The sequence below is a fragment of the Canis aureus genome, chromosome 3 (genome assembly GCF_053574225.1).
Source record: "Canis aureus isolate CA01 chromosome 3, VMU_Caureus_v.1.0, whole genome shotgun sequence".
NCBI lineage: Eukaryota > Metazoa > Chordata > Mammalia > Carnivora > Canidae > Canis > Canis aureus.
In genome coordinates this window covers 55,538,160-55,562,797 of record NC_135613.1, presented here as the reverse complement: position 1 = coordinate 55,562,797, position 24,638 = coordinate 55,538,160, and the positions used below count along the sequence as shown (strand labels likewise).

Below are 24,638 nucleotides of genomic sequence, written 5' to 3'. Positions count from 1 at the left end.
AGACCCTTTGGAGAGCCCTGCATAGCCTTTGAATAGCCTTCCAGTTGGTTGTTCAATGCTTTGCTGTCCTTCATGACCATGTTTCAAGTCCCCATGTCATGGATGGTCAGAGTTCCTAGTTACTGGTGGGTGGGCCCATGCAGGGTTAGCTGCCTCCCCCCCAATCCAATGGTTCTCAACTGGGGTGGAGAATCTCTGGGGCTCTTGGAGGGTCTCTGAGGGCTCCATGTGAAAATAGCTAAACTGTGTTTTCATTTTGATGGCAATCTAGAAGCCAGTAGTGAGGGTATTTTGGAATATGTTGATGACACCTATGGGAAAATATGACCATAAAAAGTAGGTGCCTGGTTTGCATTTGTGTCTATCACCTAAAAGGACAGGGCACAGCAGGTGTGTTCTGGAGGTCTACTAGAGCTCAAGGCTGAATACAATGAGTTCATGGAAAATGCTTAGCAAAAGGAGAAAAACTTACACGAGCTGAAGAGACACCAGAATATAAATTAATGGAAAATGTTTCTTAAAAGTGCTTGGCACATAATAAGCATTCAGTAAATGCTATCTATTAGCTATCAGCGTGCCTTCCTCACACAAACAATTCCATGGCCAAATTCCAGAGAGCTTTGAGCCTGGGCCAAGAAATAAAACCCTCCCTGGGTGATTCTGACACAGTCAGGCTTGAAAAGTAATGTTTTCTATTTTTCTCAAAGACACACACATACTAGACTAGATGAGAAGGAAAGCATTCTGGAGACCAGCTAGTGCAAACTTCCCATTCCATGGAGGCTCTGGGCGGTGAAGCCTTGCTCACATTGGAAAGTGGTAAGTTTATTGCTAGATCTGAGCCTAGAACCCAGGGGAGTCATGGCACCCTCTTGCCTAGGTGGACACCAATCCCTGCTGCCCATCAGTGAGACATCGGCTCCTCCCCTTAAGTTTATTTCTGGATTCTTTTTCTACTTTTCTTCTGGAGTTATCAGTTTTTCAACTCCTTCATGTGTCAACATTGTGAATTTAGGCTTTCTGACACTATCATTCATTTTAATGCAAATTTAAATTTTGTTTTAAAGATTGTATTTATTTATTCACAAGAAACCCAGAGAGAGAGGCAGAGACACAGGCAGAGGGAGAGCCTCTGGGGAGCCCGATGCAGGACTTGATCCCAAGACCCTGGGGTCACGTCCTGAGCCGAAGGCAGATGCTCAACTGCTGAGCCACCCAGGAGTCCCAAGACTTAAAATTTTTTTAGCAAGGATTTCTACATAATTAAAAAAATTCTTTCTGAGCCTATAATTTTAAGTCCCACTCTTCATCTAAATGTTGTAAAATTACATTTTCTTTTAAAATACAGATCTAGATTGGGTTTGTATTAGATATTTTTATACTATATCACAATTCTTTAAATAATTCTTGTTGATGTTCACAGAAAATGTAATAACTATGAAAATGGCAGTGTTGGGGCGGCAGCAGCTTTAAGTTTGATTTACTTCGTTGCTTGCTGTTTATTTTTTTGTTTGTTTCCTTATTTTTATACTATGTCACCCGTGGTTATGAATTCTTTATTTTGATTCATTTCTTGCTCAGCTGGAGCATTTCAAGTAACTTCAGGATGAGTGTGTAAGATAGTTTATGTCTCTTTATGTGACTTTGCATGTCATGTCATTTCATTCATTGAGGCTCTCAATGAATTCTACCTTTGCCAATTAAAGAGTTCACGTAATTCATATTTTTTCACCTTCAAAATATTTATAGCAACCCAAAATAATCAACAAAAAATATGGGTACCACGAAGGTACGGTGGTGTGGTACAAAGACAGAAATTTGGTACAAGATAGAAATTAATATTGTTCAGTTTATATGAATAAAAAACAGAAATTGCATTGGAAAAAAAGACCTCTCCCATAATAGCAAGAAAAAAATAATAAGAGAAAAATAGACTTTAAAAATATGCCAGATTTTGGGACACCTGGGTGGCTCAGTGGTAGAGTGTCTGCCTTGGGCTCAGGTCGTGATCCTGGGGTCCTGGGACCGAGTCCCACATCAGGCTCCCCTCAAGGAGTCTGCTTCTCCCTCTGCCTGTGTCTCTGCCTCTCTCTGTGTGTCTCTCATGAACAAATAAATAAAATCTTTAAAAACTACATGCAACATTTTAATGAAATAAAACTTTTGAGGGACACAAACAAAGGCAAATAAATGGAAATACATATCCTCTTATGAGATAGGAATATTCAATATCAAAGAATTGATTCAAAATGGATCAGAGCCTCAATGTAAAGAGCTTCAATGATAAAATTCTCAGAAGAAAACATAAGAGAAAGACTTCCTCACACCAGATTTGTCAGTGACTTCTTGGCTATGACACCAGAAGCACAGGCAACACAATAAAAACAGATAAGGTGGACTTACATCAAAATCTAAAATTCTGCACATCACAATCAATAGAGTAAAAAGGTAACCTAGAGAGTGGTAGAAAATATTTGCCAATCATATACCTGATAAGGAGTCAATATCCAGAATATATAATGAACTCCTATGACTCAAGAACAGCAAACAATTTGAAAAATGGACAAAAGATTTGAATAAACATTGCTCCAAAGAAGACCTATAGATGGCCAAGAGCACGTGAGAAGATGCTCAACATCACTAATCAACAGGGAAATGCAAATCAAAAACACAATGAGAGGGGCGCCTGGGTGGCTCAGTTGGTTAAGCATCTGCCTTTGGCTCAGGTCACGATCTCAGGGTCCTGGGATTGAGTCCCATGTCTGTCAGGCTCCCTGCTCAGTGTGCAGGGGGGCTACTAGGGGGGTGTCTGCTTCTCCATCTCCCTCTGCGCCTCCCCGCCCCCCATTTGTGCATGCTCTCCCTCTTCCTCTCTCAAATAAATAAAAACATCTTTAAAAAAAAAAACAAACACAATGAGATACCACTTCACACCCATTAAGGCGGCTGTCATAAACAAAACAAAACAAAAAAGAAGTGTTAGTAAGGATGAGAGAAATGGGAACCCTTGTGCCCTGTTGCTGGGGATGTGAAATGGTGCTGGTGATTTCCCCAAAAATTAAAAATAGAATTACCAAATGATCCAGCAATTCCACTTCTGAGTCTATATATCCAGAAGAACTGAAAGCAGGGACTTGAATAGGTCTTGTACGTCCACATTCATGGCATCATCTTCACAACGGCCAAAAGGCAGGAGGAAACCCATGTCCATGGGCAGGCGAAGGGATACACATGATGCAGTATGTACACAGATGGGGTCTTTATCGGCCTTAAAAATTAAGGAAATCCTGTCACATGCTCCGACACGGATGAACCTTGTGATCACTGTGCTGCGTGAAATAAGGCAGCGGCAAAAAGAAAGATCCTGCACGTACTCGAGGTACCCAGAGGAGGGAAATTCACAGGGACAAGGAGATGGATGGTGGTTGTGGGGCTGGGGGATGAACACTGGGTGTGGAGTTCTAGTTTTGCGCAACATTGTGACTGTGCTTCACACTACTGAAGTGCACACTTATGCACCACTAGGATGGCAGATTTTACGTCATGTGTACTCCACCACAACTTTGAAAAAGGAATAAAGAAATAACTGACTGACATCTCTGCAGTAGCACATAGGAATGTCAATTCTCTGTAATTTTTAAAAATTTATTCATGGGAGACACCGAGAGAGAGGCAGAGACACAGGCAGAGGGAGAAGCAGGCTCCCTGCGGGGAGCCCGGTACGGGACTCGATCCCAGGACCCCAGGATCACAACCTGAGCCGAAGGCAGGTGCTCAACCCCTGAGCCACCCAGTTGCCCCAGTTCTAAGTCTGAGCCTAGACAACTGGATGGAGGGCAGGAGGGCGGGCAGGCAGACAGGCCGCCTACAGGGGAGTAGCTGGTCTCTGTCAGATATCATGCTGGGCACTTTCACTGACAGCCTAGTTTAATGACCATCCTCCCCGATGACATAATCGTAGTTTATCCACATTTCTTGCAGATCAGGGACAGTCACCCATTCTTCTGGCCCAGTCCCTGCACTCACAGCATCTATGACCTGAGCTGGAAGCAATCTGGAATCGGGCCGCCTCTCAAAGCCCCCCGGTTCCTCCCTGTGCACGTTCACAGGAAGTCATCCCTACCGCTTTCCAGACACTCCGCGCGTTGAGCATGTGGCTGCGCCTCTGTGTTATTACGTGAAGCTTCTGGGGAAGACATCTCACACACAAGCTGCCCGGGTTCTCACTGGCGGTGAGAATTCATTCTCTATGGGGGAGGATATCTCATGTCCTCCATCCTAGCTTACTCTTCGAGGTGTAAGATTTCTGGAGGGACATCTAGCAAACAGATGCATCTACGACAGTGGCAGTGGCTATGGGACATTAGAAGGCTGCCAGGGCCACCGAGGAGTGACAGTGAGGAAAGGTAATAAACAGCAGTGATGGTTAGAGGGGGTGCACGGAGCAGGAAGGGGGCAGGGTGAAGCAGACATGCACGCAAAGGGAGAACCGCCAAGGAAACACAGATAAAGCCTTCGCTCACTCGAGCAACCTCGTAAAACTCTGAACAGAGAAGGATGAGGAACGTCCTAGTGGCTACATGACTTTCCCGAGGTTGCACCATGAGCAAGGGCATAGGCAGGGTGGTCCGAGTCGTTTGAACCCAGGTAATCATTTGGAAGAATGCAGAGACGAAAACAGGATGCGCACGATGCTGCCTTTGCATATGGTAATTATAGTAACAGCAGCTAGTGCTAATTGAGGGCTTACTCTGTGCCAGGGCACTGTTCTAGGCTCTTTCTATGAATTAATTCACTGAATTCGTAGGAGGTAGACATGTTCTTGTCCCCATTTTACAGATGAGAAGAGTGAGGCCTAGAGTGCTCTCTCAGTTGGCAGATGATTTACGGTCTTCCTTGGCATGCCCTAGCAACTTAGCATCTCTGCAATAAAGGGGACCACGAGACGGGCAAACCGAAATGACTGCCAAGATGGGGAATAAGAGAAAGACGACAGGAAATTTTTTTTTTTTAGACGATTGGAATTTACCAAGTTGTAAACTCCCAGGCTAGCCCCTGGGTGCCTGGCACCAGAAACTATTTTAATCCTGCCTGTCCTGTTTGCCAGCAAATGCCTGTACCGTAAGAAAGCAACAGATAAGCGTAAATGCAAAAAAAAAAAAAAAAAAAAAAAAAAAACCTCAAGAAAGGCCAATTACGCATGTACACAGGCAGCTTTCTGGTTTTCCTGGACATGGCAAAAGACGGCTTCATTACAGGCGGCTCGCTCCTGGCAGAATCATGCCCAGTTTGTAAGACAGAGTGAATATTTCACAGTTTAGGGCAAAGAAGATTGCACGGAGCACTGTGATTTCCAGATGCTTTACCATCGGGAGAGATTAGGCACAGATTGGCTCATTCCTTATCCCTTCCTTCTGTCCTCTCTGCCTCCCTCCCAGAGTGAGAGCCACTCAGCACGCCCGTTTTCTCTCCATCAATCCATCAGCAGGTGATTGCTCTCCGGCACCGGCACATCTATCTCTGTTAGCCTCCTTCTCTTTAAACTCTTGCCAATTATTTCAGAAAAAGCTCTCACCTCCTCCCTTTTCCATCCCATTCATTAATAAGGCTTATTGGTGCAAGAGAAACTTCTCTAACAAGAAAAGAAATCATCAAGGTTTGTGGACGGAACTGAAATCAGAAACTCGTCCTGATACTCAGCCAGGTGTGGTTTTTACAACTTTTTATGAAACAGACAACTGATTTCGAGAGTCCCAGTTAGCCCCGTCTAGAACTCCCTAGAACTCTGAGGGGCTATTCTGTGACATTAGGGCAGGAGGAGCTGATGCATTCCTCCCCAGGCTTACCAAACACACTGAGAGAGACACAGAAGAACTCACAGTCTGCACCGAAAACCAGTATTTGACATGAAAACCAGTATTCGGCATCATGTCTAAATCAGAGGTAAGCGGATCTGGGAAGTCCAGGCTTCAGTTCTGGCTGAGATCTCTATGGAAGGTGGGTGGGGCTTGCATCATGGCTGATTAAAGTTTGGCCCTCATGTGGATGTGCCCCCTTTCTGGATGCTTGTTTGCCTCTGTCTCCTTTGTTCATGGAGATCAGTGGATCACATTCACTGACATGGGGAAGTTTGGGGAGAGGAGAATTTGGGAGAAGAATTCAAGAGTCCAACTTTGTCCACATTATATCACATTTCAAGCAACCAGTGTTAACAAGTGGCACCATGTTGGGGGCACCTGGGAGGCTCAGAGGTTGAGTGTCTGCCTTTGGCTCAGGGTGTGATCCTGGGGTCCTGGGATTGAGTCCCGCATCAGGTTTCCTGCAGGGAGCCTGCTTCTCTCTCTTCCTATGTCTCTGCCTCTGACTCTCTCATGAATAAATAAAATCTTTAAAAATAAAATAAAGTCCTATATCTACGTCTAAAAAGGGGTGCCTGGCTGGCTCAGTCAGTAGAGTATGCGACTCTTGATCTCGGGGTCATGAGTTCAAGCCCCACATTGGGCATAGAGATTACTTAAAAATAAAAAATGTTTACATCTAAAAAACTTATCTAAGGATACCTGCCAAAGTCTTAACAGTGGTTATTTCTGAGAGAGAAGATTAGATACCATTTTTACTTTTTTCTAAAAACATTTTTATAATAACATATTCTATACATTATTTTTTTTATCACACAAATATTAGGTGTTAAATACATAAAAACTAGACAATTGTCTGGCAAAGTGGAATAGATGTACTTGTCCCTATATAAACCCTGGACATTATATATAAAGGTAACATGCAAAGTAGAGAGAAGGCAGACTGGCTAAGGACCTTGAGAACAAGAAGGGACGCAATGGTGGGCATAGTGGAATATTTCCTTTTGGCCTCATATATCCCAGACTTGGACCCGAGGAGCCAAAAACCTGAAAATACCAATGGGTACAGACTGAAAAAGCCCCAAGAAAAGCCTGGTCTTGCTGAACTTTGGGTGCAAATAAGTGCGGCCTGCTGAGAACAGGACTCCTAAAGCAACAACTATGTCTGGAAGGCTTTGGTCCAAGGCCATTTTTGCCAGCTATTAACTGGGTCTCTGGAACCAGAGGGAGCACACAGCTCTACTTAAGACCGAAGGGGTTTATGCTTGAGATGAAACTGAATTCTATCTAGGCAAGCGATGTGCCTATGTGTACAAACCAAAGAACAACACAGTAACTCCTGGTGGCAAACCAAACAAAACCAGAGTAATCTGGGGAAAAGTACTCATGCTCATGGAAACAGCAGCATGGTTCATGCCAAATTCCAAAGCAACCTTCCTGTGAAAGCCATTGGCCACAGAATCCATGTGATGCTGTACCCCTCAAAGATTTAAACTTACTGAAAAGTAAATAAAGGTGTAGAGAAAGAGAAAGAAAGAAGAAAGAAAGAAAGAGAAAGAAAGAAAGAAAGAAAGAAAGAAAGAAAGAAAGAAAGAAAGAAAGAAAGAAAGGAAGGAAGGAAGGAAGGAAGGAAGGAAGGAAGGAGAAAGAAAGAAAGAAAGAAAGAAAGAAAGAAAGAAAGAAATGAATGAATGCCTGATCTTTTCAGCCAAAGGATCAGGAAAGAGGCAGCCAAGTAAGACAAACTTTTAGATAAGAACCACTCTACTCCAGCCAAACACCATAGAAAGATCTCCACTAATCTTCACCATCTCCACTAATAAAGGCCAAATGGGGGGGGGGGGGGCCCAACCGTCACTCTGGCCAGGTTGTAATGAGGTGCCCAACCTCTCCCCCAATCATGGGTGGTGACTGAGAAAGCCAGGCCTTTCATCTTCTCTGCCAGTAATGAGCCCCCTACCACCCCACACTGTCAGGGAAGACCACCAGGGATCCTGGACTTCCAGCCTCACCAGGTAGTCAGGAGCCCCTTGCCCCCACTCTCTGACCAGGGTAATGTCAAAGGACGCCTAGTGAAAGCCAGGACTTTTGCTGCTGCCCAGCGGTGATGAGGTACTTCCTCTACTCCATGGTGTCAATGGAGCAGTAATGAGCCACCCAGGTGGGAGGTATCAGGTAGTAGAAGCTTAGTTGGAAGCCGGAATTCCCATTCCACCCAGCAGTAATAAGGAGCACCTCCTTCTTGTCAATGGAAGCTGAGAATGAAACCTGGACTTCTACCCTCATGGTAGTAATGAGGCAATGCCCCCCCCTCACCCTTTTCAGGGAAGTGTTAGAGGAAGCCAGCTGAAACAGGGGTTTAAATAAGATGGTTTAAATTTCAATGGAAAATAACCCGTTGCACCAAGGACAAGAAATGAAATAAAGGGAATTATATAAATTGAGTGAAAAACAGCCAATAGGTGCCAACACCAAAACCATAGATGTTAAAATTATCTGACACAGCTTTTAAAGCAGCTTCACTAAAAATGCTTCAGTGGACAATTATAAACAAATAAAAACTAAGGAAATCTCAGAAAAGAAAAAGAAGATATGAATGCACAGCCATGGAAATTCTAGAACTGAAAGATACAATGACTTGAAATAAAACCTTGGGCTCTGCATCGAGAAAAACTCAATGGAGGGGACTAAGGGAAAAATCAATAAACTTGAATCCAGAACAATAATGTCACCCAATCTGAACAAAAGAAAGAAAAGCAACTAGAGAAAAATGAACAGAGCCTCAGGGCCTGTGGGGCTCTAACAAAAGGTCCAACATGCATGTCATCTGAGTCTGAGTGGCAGAGGGCAGAGCTGCAAAAATACTCAAAGAAATAGCGGCTGAAAACTTGCAAGCTTGGTAAAATACGTAAAACTACAGATTCAAGAATCTATGTGAACCCTAGACATCACAGTAAACTTCTGAAAACATAAGACAGAGAAAAAAAAGCTTGAAAGCAGCAAGAGAGGAATAACACCTTCCCTTAGAGGGAAAACAATTCAAATGACAGTGGATTTCTCATCGGATGTCATGAAGGTCAAAAGGAATGGAACAACATTTTTCAAGTGCTTAATGAACGGCCAATCCAGAATCCTACATCCAGAGAAAATACCTTTCAGGAGTGAAAAAGAAATTAAGACATTCTTAGATGAAGGAAAGCTAAAGGAATTTGTCACCAGCATACTTACCCCGAAAGAATGACTAATGGAAATTCTCTAAATAGAAAGACAATGATTCAAAACAAAACAAAACAAAAAGTATCTTGAAACATCAGGAATGAAGAAAGAAAATAGCAAGCAAATATCTTGATAAACACCACAGGCTTTCTTTCTCCTCTTGTGTTTTCTAAACTATATTTGATGGTTGAATCAAAAATGATAACATCATCTGATGTGGTTCGAAGAGGATGCAGCATAAATACTTAAGACTATTATAAGTGAGAAAAGGTAAAGGGGCCTAAAGGAAAGTAAAGCTTCTACACTCGATTAGAACTGTAAAATGATAACGTCATTCAACTGTGATATCTATATAAGAAGTAACATGTGGAACAGCCACTAAAAAGCCCAAGCCATTAGAAATGACAAATACCCACCATTTTCTTCAACATGGATGGAACTGGAGGATATTATGCTGAATGAAATAAGTCAATCAGAGAAGGACAAACATTATATGGTCTCATTCATTTAGGGAATATAAAAAATAGTGAAAGGGAATAAAGGGGAAAGGAGAGAAAATGAGTGGGAAATATCAGAGAGGGAGACAGAACATGAGAGACTCCTAACTCTGGGAAAGGGAGGTGGGCGGGGGGTGGGGGTGACTGGGTGATGGGCACTGAGGGGGGCACTTGATGGGATGAGCACTGGGTGTTATGCTATATGTTGGCAAATTGAACTCCAATAAAAAATTAATTAAAATAAATAAATAAATAGCCCAAGAAGAATGTATAGAACAACCACTAAAAGAAAGAAAGAAAGAAAGAAAGAAAGAAAGAAAGAAAGAAAGAAAGAAAGAAAGAAAAAGAAAGAAAGAATTCTAAAAGTTGTTCAAATAATCCAGAGGAAGGCAGGGTAGAAAAAAAAAAAAAAAAAAAAACAGAAACAAAAGCAAAAACAGATCAAAAAAAAGACCTACCATATCAATGACTACATTAAATTTAACTGGGCTAAATATATCAATTGAGAGACAGAGATCAGTATTGGATTACAAAACATGACCCAACGGCTTGCTGTCCACAATAAACTCACAATATAACAATATTGGCAAATTGAAAGTAGTAAGTGGGCAAAGACATACCATGTAAACATTAATTTTAAAAAAGCAGGAATGGCTTTATTAATATCAGAGAAAGTACACTTCAGAGCAAGTAAAAAGTACCAGAGTGACATTATAGAATGACAAAAAGGTCAGGCCACCAAGACACAGCAATCCTAAATGTTTCCCCAAACAATGACATTGCAAAAGTCACAGTAAAATTTTTACTTTTCACAAAAGAAAAAATTGATACAACAAAAAGGAGAATCAGATAAACCCCTAATTACAGCTGGTGACATCAGCTCCACAATTTACAAAGCACTATATAGAAAATCAGCAAGGACACAGAAGAACTCAGTAACACCATCAACCATCCAACAGGATCTAATCAATACTTAGAGAACACCCCACTCAATGACAGCAAAACACACATTGTTTTCAAGGACCCATGAGACGTACACCAAGATAGACCATATCCTGGGCCATAAACCAACCCCCAAAATGCAAAAGAACTGACATCATATAGAGTGTGTTCTCTGACTACAACGGAATCAAACTAGAAAGCAAACCTCCAAATACTTAGAAACCAAACACACATCTGAGTAATTCACGGGTCAGAGTGCATGTCTCAGGGGAAATTCAAAAATACCATTAAACAAAATGAAAAGGAGCATCCAACATATGAACGCGGGAAAACTGTGGCATGAATTACATATGTTAGAACTACCATATGGCCCAGCAATTATACCCCTGGGCATTTATCTCAGAGAAATGAGAAGTTATGAAAACAACCCAGATGCCCTTGAGTGGGTGAAGAGTTTAACAAAAGATGGTACATCTATGCCATGGAATAGTACTCCACAATAAAAAGAAAATTATTATCGTTATATATCATGAACTGGATGAATCTCCAGGTTTTGCTTAATTGAAAAGCCAGCCCAAAAGATTATTTATGGTATGATTCAATTTATATAACATTTTTGAGATGATAGATTACAGAATGGCCACAGATTCGTGTCTGACGAATACTTCCATCTTGGAATTGAACAAATAGGAACAGACAGTCACAAAATATAGTCAAATGGTCGGTACACACATGAAGATACGCTCGCCATCATTAGTTCTCAGGGAAATGGAGATTTACAACCACAATGAAATCATACTGTCCAAGTTAAAAAGATTAACAATACAAAATTGGCAGGGATATGGAACAGCCATAGGTCACTGGTGGATTCATCCAATGGTGCAGCCACTTTGAAACCAGTTTGGTAGCTTTGTAAAGTTAACTAATACCTACCATTCTGACCCAATAATTCTACTTGTTTACCCAAACTAAATGGGGACATATATTTGACAAAAAAGACTGGTACAAAAATGTTCCTGGCAGCTTCATGTATCATGGCCTCCACCAGAAAACAATGTGATCTGTCAGTAGAAAATGGGTAGCCATATACCACACATATGTTTAATAAATAAATAAATATTTAATAAATAAAATCTTAAATTACAAAAAACAACAACAAATAAGCAAACAAATAAGCAAATTGCTAGTGCAAGTTAACTGTATGGATGAAGACCAAAAAATAGTGTGCACATGAATCTGGAGACAAAAAGATACTACGTGGGTGCATTTACAAGAAGTTCTAGAACAGGCAAAACTAATTTATGGTGAAATAAATAAAAATGCCTCTGGATGGTAGGAGGAATGGGCATGTGGGAACCTTCTGGGATGATGGAAATATTCTATATCTTGCTAAGAACACAGGCTGAACAGGTATACATATATTGGCTCAGGAAACTGTATAATAAAATGTGTGTACTGATGTAAATGGGACTATCAATAAAAACGTTTTTAAAGACTCATGCAAAAAATACCTGTATGCACAGGATAAATCTTTAAAGTTTTTCTAAGCCTGACCATTTATCTTTTGCTTTCTTTTTTTTTTTTAAGATTTTATTTATTTATTTATTCATGAGAGACACACAGAGAGAGAGGCAGAGACACAGGCAGAGGGAGAAGCAGGCTCCCTGCGGGGACCCTGCTGAGGAACTTGATCCCAGGACCCCGGGGTCACACCCTGAGCCAAAGGTAGATGCTCAACCCCTGAGGCACCCAGGCATCCTCATTTATCTTTTTCGAACACACAGACATTTGCCACCTTCGAGTTCTGTTTAATGCATTAATATGCCCGCATACTCTCCTACAAGCATGTACCTCCTTGTGACATACAAGGGGGTCACAGCACAGGCATAGTGTTCTATGCAGAGTCGTCTCCCAAAATGTATATCTTGTACAAATTGTCACCCCCTCCATGCCCCTTAATCGTTTTTTCGTTGCCGTAGGACAAGGTTCAACCCCCAACCTGGGTGATAAGACCCCGAGAGGGCTGGGCCCTTCCTCCCTACCCTCACCCTCCCTCTCCATAGTGAACATCTCCCGGCCTGCACTCTCTCTGCCTGAAACATTTCCACCGGCTTCCCCTGCCTCTGCTGTGGCCAGTGTGCACTCTTCTACCTTTCTTTATAAGGTCACTTCTTCAGGGAAGGCTTTCTGACTGCCAGGCTGGGCTGGGTGCCCACCCCGGCCCCCGCTCCCCATAGCTATGTCACTGCCTCCTCCACTGGGCTTTCAGCTTTGGCAAGAGCTGCCCCTCCGCCATCCAAAGGGCTCTAACACCAGCATCTGGCGTGGGGTCCCCACGGATTCTCCCGGCACAGGCTATGTGAGCGCCTGCAAACCAAAAGCCCCACCCGACTGTGTGGCCAAGATGTTGTGACCATACGAGCAACAGGGGATCTTCCTCAGGCTTCGGGGGAAATCACATCTACTGTAACCTCTGAGTGAGTCAGTCCTTGGAGGTGGAGAACAGGTCATTTTTGGCTACCCAGGGCGTGGGCAGGTGGCCCCAGGGACCTTCTTCCTCCCTGCGCTTCCCTGCCAGGGGGCCGACGGAAGAGATTCCGGTCAGAACGCAAGCTTTCCAGGAGCTGTTCCTAAGGCCACCGTGTACGGGACAATTTACCGTTTCCTTCTGTATACTGCTCCCGCTCCTCACTGTCTCCACGCTAATAAGGCAGCCACCTCGGGGAAAGTTTGTGGCAGGAAAATGAAAATCGGAGCTCCTGGACAGCTCCCAGCAGGATGGGTGGAACTCAGAGCTGGATCTCAATTGATGTAAGAAGGGTAAAAAAAAAAAAAAAAAAAGTGTTTTTTTTCTTTTTATAAACTCTAATTTGTAGAGCAGTTATAGGCTTACAGAAAAACTGAACAGAAAGTACAGAGTTCCCACACACTCCTTCTGACCGCCCCCCACTCCCTCCTGCCCACAGTTTCCCCTTTTATTAATACCTTCCATCACAGTGGTGTATTTGTTACAACTGATGAACCAATAGTGATACAACAGTGTTAATCAAAGCCCACAGTTTACACATTAGGGTTCCATCTCTGTGTTACACAGGTATATGGTGTTTTACACAGTGACCAAATAAAAAATGTTCTGTATCTACCGTGACTATATCATAAACGACTGTTTTATTGTTCTAAAAAATTCCCTGCGCTCCACCTATTCATCCCTCCCCCCCTCTCCAACCCCTGGCAACCACTGATCTCTACGGTTTTGCCTTTACCAAAATGTCACATGGTTGGCATTATGCATTATGCAGACTTTTCAGGCTGGCCTCTTTCACTTAGTGACATGCATTGAAGGTCCCTCCTTGGCTTTTCTATTACTAAATAGAAATTTCATCCTATAGATTTCATTATACGGATATACCATCCTTTGTTTATCCACTCACCTACTGAAGGACACCCTAGTTGCTTCCAATTTTCAGCAATTGTGAACAAAGGTGTAGGTTTTCATGTGGAAATAAGTTTTCATCTCATTTCATGTGAATACCTAGAAGTCCAACCGCTAGATCACATGGCAAGACGTCTCAGCTTTCTAAGAAACCGCCATACTGTCTTCCAAAGTGGCTGTACCATTTTGCATTCCTACCAGAAATGAATCAGAGTTCCTGTTTCTCCAACATCCTCACCAGCATTTGGTGTTACCAGTGTTTTGGAGTTTAGCCACTCTAATAGGTGGGTAGTGGTACCTCATTTTAACTTCCAATTCCCCTAGTGACATACGCTGTTGAGCATCTTTTTATATGTTTATTTTCTGGTGAGCAGCTCAGTTTTTTTGCCCACTTATTTTTAAAGTGAATTTTTTCACTTTATGTATAAAGTATGACATTATGTATAAAATGTACACAGATCACAAGGGTACGGTTTGATAAGCTTCCACAAAGTGATCACACCCACAGAACCAGCACCCAGATCAAGAAGCAAACACAATAGGTATCCTTAGGAACCTCCCCCCACCCTCATCCCCCCACCCCCCAGCCTCACCTGGTCACCACACAATTGTCTATTTTTAAATTGGGTTGTTTATCATCTTATTTTTGAATTTTAAGAATTCTTTGTAAATTCTGTATACAAGTTCTTTATCAGAGAAATGTTTTGCAAATACTTTCTTCCAGATTATGGCTTGTCCTTTTATTTTCTTTATAGTGTCTTTAACAGAGCAGAAGTTTTCATTTCAATAGAGTCCAACTCATCAAATTTTTCTTTCATGGATCATACTTTTGGTATCATACCAAAAACTCCTTGCCAAACCCAAGGTCATCTAGGTTTTCTCCTACTATCTTCTAGGAGTTTTATGGTTTTGCATTCTACCTTTAGGTGTATGATCCATTTTGAATTAATTTTGTGAAAGGTTTAAACTTAATGTCTCAATTCACTTGTTGCTATAGATACGCCATTGTTTCAGCACCATTTGTTAGAAAGACTATCCTTTCTTCATTGAATTGCCTTCGTTCTTTGTCAAGATCAGTTGATCTTATTTGTGTTGGCCTATTTCTAGGCTATTCCATTCCATTCATCTATTTGTCTCTGCTTTCCCCTATATCACATTGTTTTGATTATTATAGCTTTACAGAAAGTCTTGAAGTCATGAGTTATCAGTTCTCCAGCTTTGTTCTTTTTCCTCAATATTGTGTTGGCTATTCTGGATCTTTTGCCTTTCCATATGAACTTTAGAATCAATTTGTTGACATAGACAAAGTAATTTGTTAGGATTTTGATTGCAATGTCATCAAATCTGCAACTCAAGTTGGGAAGAACTGACATATTAACAATATTGACTCTGCCTATCTATGAACGTGGAATATCTTTCCATTTATTCAGATCTTCTTTGACTTCATTCACCAGGGCTTTGCAGTTTTCCTAATACAGATTATATACATATTTTGCTAGATTTATTCCTAAGTATCTCATTTTTTAGTGCTAATATTAATGGTGTTATATTTTTTATTTCAAATTCCAATAGCTTATCACTGGTATATAGGAAAACAACAGACTTCTTTGTATTGATCTTGTCTTGTATCTTGCAACCTTCCCATAATCACTTATTAGTTCCAGATTGGTTGGTGTGTTTTGGGTCAATTAATATTTTGTACATAGATAATCTGGAATGTACTGTAAAGAATTCGTATAATTTGTTCTTTAAATGTTTGGTAAAATTCACCAGTGAAACCATCTGGGCCTGGTGATTTCTGGTTTGGAAGGTTATTAATTATTGATTAAATTTCTTTAATAGATATAGGTCTATTCCAGTGATCTATCTTCTGTGTCTTTCAGGAATTGGTCCATTTTGTCTAAGTTATCAAATTTGTGGATATAGAGTTTTCTTAATATTCCTTTATTATCTTTTTAATGTCCATGGGACAGTAACTTTTAACATTCAGATATAATTTCCATAACAGAAAATCGACTATTTTAAAGTGCACACTTTGGTGCTTTTATCATAGTCACTATGCTGGATATCCACCACCAGGATGATGATGATGATCATCATCATCACTCCAGAAAGAAACCTCATACCTATCAGCAGTGACATCTCCCTCCCCCTATCATCTGGCAATCACTAATCTACTCTTGGTTTCTATGAATTTCCTTACTCTGGACATTCCAATAAATGGAATCACAACACATCGTTTTTGGTATCTAGCTTTCTTTTTACTCAGTATGTTTTCTAGATTCATTCATGTTGTAGTGTGTAATAGTACTAATCCCTTTTCATGACTGAAAAGGCATGGCTAGTTCTTAAATACTTCAGTTTATGGGTCAACATTTCATATTGGCTACCTGAGGCTACCTGCTCCAGTCCAGAACAAAAGCAGAAGATGAGAGACATTACCCAGGTAAGCAAATTCCCTTCTGCATGAAGGGCAGTAAGAAATGAACCCAGCCTTGAGTCTCCACTGCCACTACCACCAGCTCCTTCCCATGATGGTGTTCCCTCTGCCTGCCAGACACCCAACCAGGCAGGCACATGCAAACAAATAAGCTTTCACGGTAGACCTTCTTTTACCTCCACTGACACATGAGGAGAGACCATGGCTCTGAGAAATAAAGCCATTTCGCAGGGTCTACAGGACGGATGCCAATCAGGTCTGCCTAAAAACGAAGTACTCTTTGGCTCTCAAATAACATCTAGAATTCTTTACCTAGTTACTCTATAGCAGCAGGAATCCCTAAGCTTTTTATGTGCTAGACCCACTGGCGATCTGAAGCCTACAGACCCCTCTTCAAAATAATGCTTCAAATGTACAAAACAAAATATGTAGGACTGAAAAGGAAATGAATTGCACTGACATACAGTTAGCAATCTTTTCTTTGCAATAATCAACCTTGTGAAATGGTCATTTACGTTCTTCTCACTAACAACACATCAAAGGACAGAATCCAGCAGCAGGTCTAAGCATTGTTATCGCTCAAAAGGAGTAAAAAGCATAAATGGCATTTGAGGTGTTTGCAACATGGACTGCAAAGCCATACGACAACATCTGGACTTCTGGTGACCAAGTTACAGGTGCTACTCATATGACTGTGGCTTGTTGTTTGCGTTCGTAATAGAAGAAACACACTGAGCTTCAGTTAGAGGTCACATTTTCCCACACAAGTTCTTGGACCTCTGGGTGGGTGCCACTGCTCCCCAGAGAATGTGTGACCCAGAGGAACAGGCATGTGGCCAGGGAGGGCAAGGGCCTGTTGTTTGCCTCTGGCTGGTCACTATAGTTAGGTGTCCTGCTGTGAGGAGGGGTCACCTCCCTGCTCACTCTCCTTCCCTCCCTCCAGAACTCCTCCAATCCACTTCTCTACTGAGAAGTGCCCTAAATAGCGTCTCCCTTTCTCCTGCTGGTTCCCATTTTATTCTTACCCTTACCCATCCTAGCTCTCTCAAGACAGTTTAATGCCTCTTAAAATAACACCCTGAAGAGGCTTGGGGAGTTTCTAATCTCTCATATCAGACTTCTTTTATGACTTCAGAAGGGCAGCCCCTAACTAAGTGCAGTTCTCCCAGGAGTGGGGGAGGCCCCAGCTGAATGTGTAGTACAGAGGCACTGAATGAAAACCCAGGGCAGATCCCAGCAGAGGGGTCAGGGGGCACAGCAGCTCCCTGTGCAGACAGCCACTGGCCCACCCACCTCCTGGGGGGCTGTATGGGTGACAGAGAACTGTGGGTTAAGCCATGTAACCTCGGTGAACCTCACTTTCTTCATCTGTAAAATGGGAGATGGGCCTCTTCAGCGTGGCCCATTACGGGGTAGGGAGTAGACAACCAAAATGCTTGAACACACCCCCAAACTGATCACTGGGCATGTTCAGAGTTCACCCCTCACAAGATGAGATCCAGGGAAAAGTCACCCAGCGGTGAGGACCATAGCGGTGCTTTCTGGCCTTTTACTACATACAGGCTCAATGCACAAAATGACTGCAGCTCCCCCACCCCTGCTCCTCCTGCAGTTCTGAGACACAGTCAGGGAGGGGCTGGTTTGGGGCCAGCTCCAGAGCTTGGACCTAGACCTCTTCACCCCCTTCACATTCATCCTCTGTAGTCAAGGTGCCCAATCTGGGGCCCCAAGAGTCCCCTCTGTCTCAGCATCAGAGTCTCCATAGAAAAAGTGGCTTCCGAAGGCCCCTCCAGCTCCAGGTCTGACCTAGGAGGGATGAAGCATTTCCCTTCCCAGCTATGTCACCCTCCTTTGTCAGCAAGGGACAGTGGCCCCAGCACTCCACTGAGACCACTTTGCTTCCTGTGTAAGCATGGTGATAAAGGTGGGAGGACCACAGGCCGGGCGGGTGGAGGACAGGTGCAGGGAAGCCCGACTCCACAGAAGCACATGTCCCTGCATCACCAAGTGATGTGCATCACCGAGATACAACACCTGTTTCCATGGTTCCAGAGACCCGCCTGCTCCCCACAGCAGTGACTGGGGGTGGCAACGAAGGTGTCAGAAGGCAAGAGGGACAGAGAGAGGGAGAGGGGGATGGGCGGCAGGGGGAGGAATGGCTTGAAGACCAGGGTTAACCAGAAATACCCTTGAAATGTCCCGGGACTGGGACAGATGAAAGAAGTTCAAAAACAAAAACAGAAAAGTCAAAAAGCACACCAGCAGCCCCAGTGTTTCCTGTTTTTCTAACAAATCACCAATGATTTCCAAGAAAAGCAAGCCGTGCTGCGCTCGGCCCAGGGCACAGCCGCAGAATTTGCACATCTGGCCTGTGCTTCGAGAGCACCGCGCACCCCTGGGGCACAGGATGTGGCGGACAGAGAGGTCTGCAGCTCCAGGATGCATGGGGGCGCTGGCTGGAGGCACTGGGGCCACCTTTCTGCGGGAAGGACCCTCCCCGCACCCCCGCTGCACCGTGGCCTCGCAGACCCTCCTGGGGGTCATTTCATTTGTGTGGGCTTCCCCAGGCCTGCCCATTTCCCTGAGAATTTCCAGGCTGGTGGTGCAGGGGCTTCGGGAAGACCCCGTGGGGCCAGCCAGGTTTCCCCTAGAGGAGGGCGAGCCACCCCCATCCCCCGCCCATGACTCCTTGCAAGTGCTCCCCCTCCACACACACACACACACACACACACACACACACACACACACACAGAGGGTCCTAGGCTCTTTGCAAGTGCTCCGCCTCCACACACACACACACACACACACACACACACACAGAGGGTCCTAGGCTCTTTGCAAGTGCTCCGCCTCCAAACACACACACACACACACACACACACACACACACAGAGGGTCCTAGGCTCTTTGCAAGTGCTCCGCCTCCACACACACACACACACACACACACACACACACACACACATACATACACACACACAGAGGGTCCTAGGCTCTTTCAAAAGCCCCTGGAGCGAAGTGCAGACCCTGGAGCTGGGCTGAGGTTGGGTCCCCCTCTCACCTCCCTGGGAAGCACATCCCACCCCTGCCTGCCCACCCCTCCCCAGGAAAACCCAGCTGGCCCTGGGGAGCCCCTCACTGCACTCCTTCCCCCCAACCCCAGCCCTCTTCCCTGCCAGCCATTCCAGCGAGGGGAGGGGGGTTGCACTCACAGAAACCGAGCCACCTCACGTCAGCCTTTTCCAGGCTGGGGGTGAGCCCTACAGGCCTGCACAGACCACAGACCCGGCCTGCAGACCCATCATGAACCCCATCAGTATCCCGGGGAGACAGGTCAGAGGCAGGCTGTGGGTGGCATCGTGGATGAAGGCAGGAAGAGGCGTCCAGCCTCAGTCTGCCTTCAGCCTCAACTCCTCTTTGGCCGCTGTACGGGTGGGCAGAGCGATCCTTGGGTTGACATCACACACGCGCATCTTTTGCTGAACCATTTGAAAGCAAGCTGCCGGTTGCAGAGCGCGTGACAAGTCGCGACGGAACAGCAGATCAAATTGTATCCAATGCAAGTGAACATGGGCAGGTTCCATATGGTTCTATCTAATGTCCCAGTGTGCACGGCCTAAGGACCAGGGCATTCCCTGACCTGAGAACACTCCGGAGCAAAAGAATGACAGCGACGCAAGGTCATCTGCTGCGCCCCTGGGGGTATACCTACTTTGCAGAACACCTGCTCCATGCCTGACTACCCACCATCCCCACATCCCCACGCCTCTCCTACCCTGCAGCCTGCCCCTCACCCATCAACAGCTGGAACCTGAGAGGGCTTGTGACTGCTTCAACCAGTTGATGACAGCGGAGGTGGTGCTATGTGGCTTCCCAAGCTAGGCTGTGAGGTGGAGCAGCTCCTGCCTCATTTGCTAGAGGCCTTGCTCTGGGAGCTCTGAGCAGCTGAGTAAGAAATGTGACTAGCCAGCTGGAGGTTGCCACTCCAGGAGGAAGCCCAGGCCGCTGTAGGCTCTCTGGTTTACAGGTCCAGTCGCCAGGGATCCACATCTTCCCGGCTGAGGCTCCTGGCATTGCACACAAGCCAACCCCGTGGGGCCCTGGCCAAATTCCGGGCCCCCTGAATCCATGAGCGGACTCACATGGCTGGCCTTCTACCACTGTGGTTTGTTACATGGCAATAGCATCTGGAACATACATACCTGGGGAGGCCCCACACCATGACAGAGAGCTGGCCCACACGGCTGGAAGCTACTGGACCATGTGTTCAGAAGAGCCCAGATGGAACGGCTAGAGAGAAAGCCGCTCAGAGATGGAGGCCGTCCTCCAGGCAGCTAAGATAATCACAAGCAACTCAGAGATGAATGGGCCCTTAGAGGATGTCCAACCTATATTCATTTACTCAAATAAAAACTTCTCTTATCAAATGAATATGACCACAAGATATTTTGCTGGATGCCGTGGTAGATGCAAACATGACTAATACACCGCCCTCGCTTCAGACACTGAGCTCTGCTGACACCAGCATGGAAGGTGCCACCTCCTGAGGACGGGCATGACCGTGGCAACTCCTGCCTCAGGACCTTTGCACCTGCTCCTCCTGATGACTGGAGTGCTCTTCTCCCAGATGTCGGCAAGGCTCACTCCCTCACTGCTTTCCAGTCTTGACCTTAGTTCTCAGTGAGGGCTTCTGGCAAACCCCACCTCTGGCACATCCTGTTTCATTCTTCCCACCTCTTTACCACCAACTGACAGGCTGTGCATGCTACTGATTGGTTCTCATACCTGCTGCCCATTCTTTTCCTCCAGCCCAATTAGAATGTAAGCTCTACCAGGGCCTGGCACATATTCTTTGGAGGAAGGAACAAATAATGAACTAAAGAGGGAATAATAAAGAGATTTCAAGGATGTCAAAAGAAGAGAGACGGGCATGGAATCACACACGCCTTGCTGACTGAGATACGGACGCTGCTTCTCTCACATGAATCATCAGACTGAGTCACAGCAAGACCTCAGGATGGTGGCAGGCTTCACCGAGACAGCAGCTGGCAAGTCTCTTTAGGTTAAAATCAAGCCATCTGATGAACTGTGGTACCTCTGATCATCTGATGTCTTGGAAGGTCAAGAAATCAGAGAGGATGACTTAGTGGGGGGAGAAAACCCTGCACAGTAAACACCAGAGCCGAGTCACAGAGTCTCCCTGAAGGAAGAAAGTGTGAGTGTGTGTGTGTGTGTGTGTGTGCGCGCACGCGCGCGCACGCTGCTGGGGAAGCAGCATGATTTCTGGGATACACAGAGATAAAGCTGGAAGGGAGGTCCTTAGAAAAAGAATGAACACGAAAGAGCAAGGGGTGAGCATGTCAGGAAAGCGAGGCTTAAGAACATCATGAGGGACATCACAAAGGGTCTGTAGGGTTATTTTCAGAACCCAAGCCTGGGGATGAGGCTAGTCACTCTGGGCAGGTGGGCCAGGAGTTGCAGATGCTCTAGAGAAAGCAGAATGTCTCCCCCACCTATTTCCTCCATCACTCTTTCTCCAAGAGAACAGTCTTCCCACCGCAAAGTACAGATCAAAGAGGGTTTATTTAAGCGACTGCAAGCACGTATTCAGGGTCCTCTTTTAGAGGGTCCAAGTAGGCCCTGGGGATCCAAAAATCCCAAAGAGCTCGAGCCTGGATGGCAAGATGGGCTCCCATGAAGTCTCCATGCATGGTAGTAGGACCACCCTCACCAGGCCACCCTCAGCACCAACAACAAACAGAAAACAGAAATCACTGGAAAAACGGGCAAAAGACTTAAATAAAAATCTTGCATGAAAGAGGCTCTCCCAATGGCCAATAAACATGAAAAGGTGCTCGATTTGATTAGTCATAGGGGAAATGCAAATTCAAACCATGATGCAATACCACTACATACCCACCAGACTGGCCAAAATGAAAAACATAGAAAACCCTGTTTGTGAGGATGTGAGGTACCTTGAACCCTCACGGCTGCAGGCGGGTGTGCAAGCCAGGACAGCCACTTACCAAATGGAAAAACTGGTGAGCGGTGCCCACTCAAGGGCAACCAGTGCGTGCCCCATGTCCCAGCAACTCCCCCTCACAGACTTTTACTCAAAAGGATGTGCACCACAAAGTTCAGAGCAGCACCACTCACAGGAGACTGGACCCAATGAATGAGGCATCCAGCGTAGGTTAATACAGGGCAGGTGCAAGGGAAGAAGAGGAGGGAGGTGGGAGGAGGCAATTAGCAAGGCTTCTCTAGATGGTAATTTCCAAGATAACTGTTCAGGAAGGAACAACTGCTGTGGGATTCAGGCACAGAGGTAGGAAGATGGAACAGAGGTGGGATTTAGGCACAGAAGCGGCAAAACATACAGAAGTGACAGCATGGTCTCTTTCGGGAAGGGCAGGGGGTCAGCCTCTACTGGAGGCTAGAGTATGACACAGGGAACACTGGGAGATTTGGCCCCATGGGCTGGGGTGGCAGATGGGCATGGCCTTGGATAGCAGGCTAAGTGTTAAGGGTTTATTCAAGGGCCTTGTACCGCCTTTGCCAACTTTTCATCTGGCGAGCGACCCATCAGCCTTGGGATTCAGAAGATCACGCCAATGAGGGGGTTGCAGGGAGGCCTGGGAGAGCCAGCTGCCACAGAGGGCTCTGAAGTCAAATAGAGACTGTGCTGCTTAAAATGAGCTGAGAATCGCGCATGAGGATAAATCCACCTCAGAGTCCTATGGAAACCAGAGTTTGTGAAAGGGAGCTGCTACCGACAATCTTTGAAGAATGCAAGCAAATGACAGACGTACAAGAGAAACGCACAGTGTGGGCCAGGCAGACAAGGACAGAGATGGACACTAGGAAAGGCTGTCCCAACGTTAGAGGATAGCAAAATGTAGGATCTTGGGCCGGCCAGCACCCCCCACCCCCAGGAAGAGCTGTCTGCACACCATTAAAGGCACTTTGGGAACATTCAGGAAAGGACCCGGGGACCACCAGGGCCTGGGATGGCTTCACTTCACAGTAATGCAAGAAGATGCACAACAGCATCTCCGGATCTGAGCAGGTCCTGCTAGAGCCCCCGTGAGAACGTGGAAAAGCTCCAGCTGAAGAAACAGATGGATGGATTCACCGCTGGCTCAGCAATCACACCCAAAAAGGGCGTCGAGGATCTCCATCTGCACTCTGGTTTGGCCCTTGACAGCGCGCCATCTTTAAACACACAGCTTGGTGGCGCTGTGGACCTTCACACTGTCGCACAGCCGCCACCTCCATCCATCTCCAGAACTTCTCCATTTCCCAAAATGAAATTCCATACCCATGAAACACCAACCCCCACCCCTCGACTCCCCTCTTCTTATTCCCGAGCCCCTGGGGGGTCACTGGTCTTCCTTCCATCTTCTAGGAGTTTGGCGACTCTGGGTTCCTCATGTATGAGAACCATGCCATCTTTGTCCGTTGGTGACTGGCTCATTTCATTTCACATAAAGTCTCGAAGGTTCATCTATATCGTAACATCTCAGAATTTTACTCTTTTTTGAGGCGACATAATATTCCATTACACGTATGTGCCACATTGTGCCTACCCCTCACTGCAGATGGGCATTTGGGTTGATTCCAGCTTTTGATACAGAATGCCATTTTTTGTTAACAGTTTTCAGTAGAGCTCAGAACGCATGCTCACCACACAACGGAAGGGTAAAGAACCTTTATATGACAGTGAGGATACAGAAAGACCTCAAACTGGGACGCCTGGATGGCTCAGCGGTTGAGTGTCTGCCTTCAGCTCAGGGCGTGATCTCGGGGTCCTGGGATCGAGTCCCACATGGGCTCCCCGCAGGGAGCCCGCTTCTCCCCTCTGCCTGTGACTCTGCCTCTGTGTCTCTCATGAATAAATAAATACAATCTTTAAAAAAAAAAAAAAGAGAAAGATCTCAAACTAATGGGAGTCCAAATGTGGACGAGACTCCTAATTGTCCCCCTACATCCATTCTTTCTTCCATAATAATTTAACGTTTAGAAATTTTAGTTTACGTTTCCCAGACTCTATTGCAGCCAAGCGTCACCATGTGGCTACATTCTGGCTATTGGAATATAGGTATATATTGATGAGTGCAGTGTCTGCATCATGGCTTCTTTCTTCACTTTCCTCCCCTTGCTAGCTGGAATGCAGATACAATGGCCACTGCTACGGCAGTCATTATGTACCACTAGATGAAAGCCGCATGTTCAAGCAGGAAGATCAACAAGAT

General features: G+C 45.1%; 1 protein-coding gene and 1 pseudogene across 5 annotated transcripts in view; one reads left to right on the top strand and one right to left on the bottom strand.

The window, feature by feature from the left end:
* The window catches only part of PIK3R5 (phosphoinositide-3-kinase regulatory subunit 5), a 66,537-nt gene that overhangs the window by 30,197 nt on the left and 11,702 nt on the right, over positions 1-24,638 (bottom strand). Inside the window, exon 1 of one of the 5 annotated variants that reach the window (XM_077892663.1) lies at positions 3,075-3,241. The exons of the other annotated variants lie outside the window; for them this stretch is intronic. The gene's annotated coding sequence lies outside the window, so the exon portion shown is untranslated. Of the gene's footprint in view, positions 1-3,074; positions 3,242-24,638 lie in introns of those variants that run through there. 5 annotated transcript variants of the gene reach the window in all.
* LOC144305413 (large ribosomal subunit protein eL33 pseudogene) lies at positions 7,020-7,351 on the top strand (annotated as a pseudogene).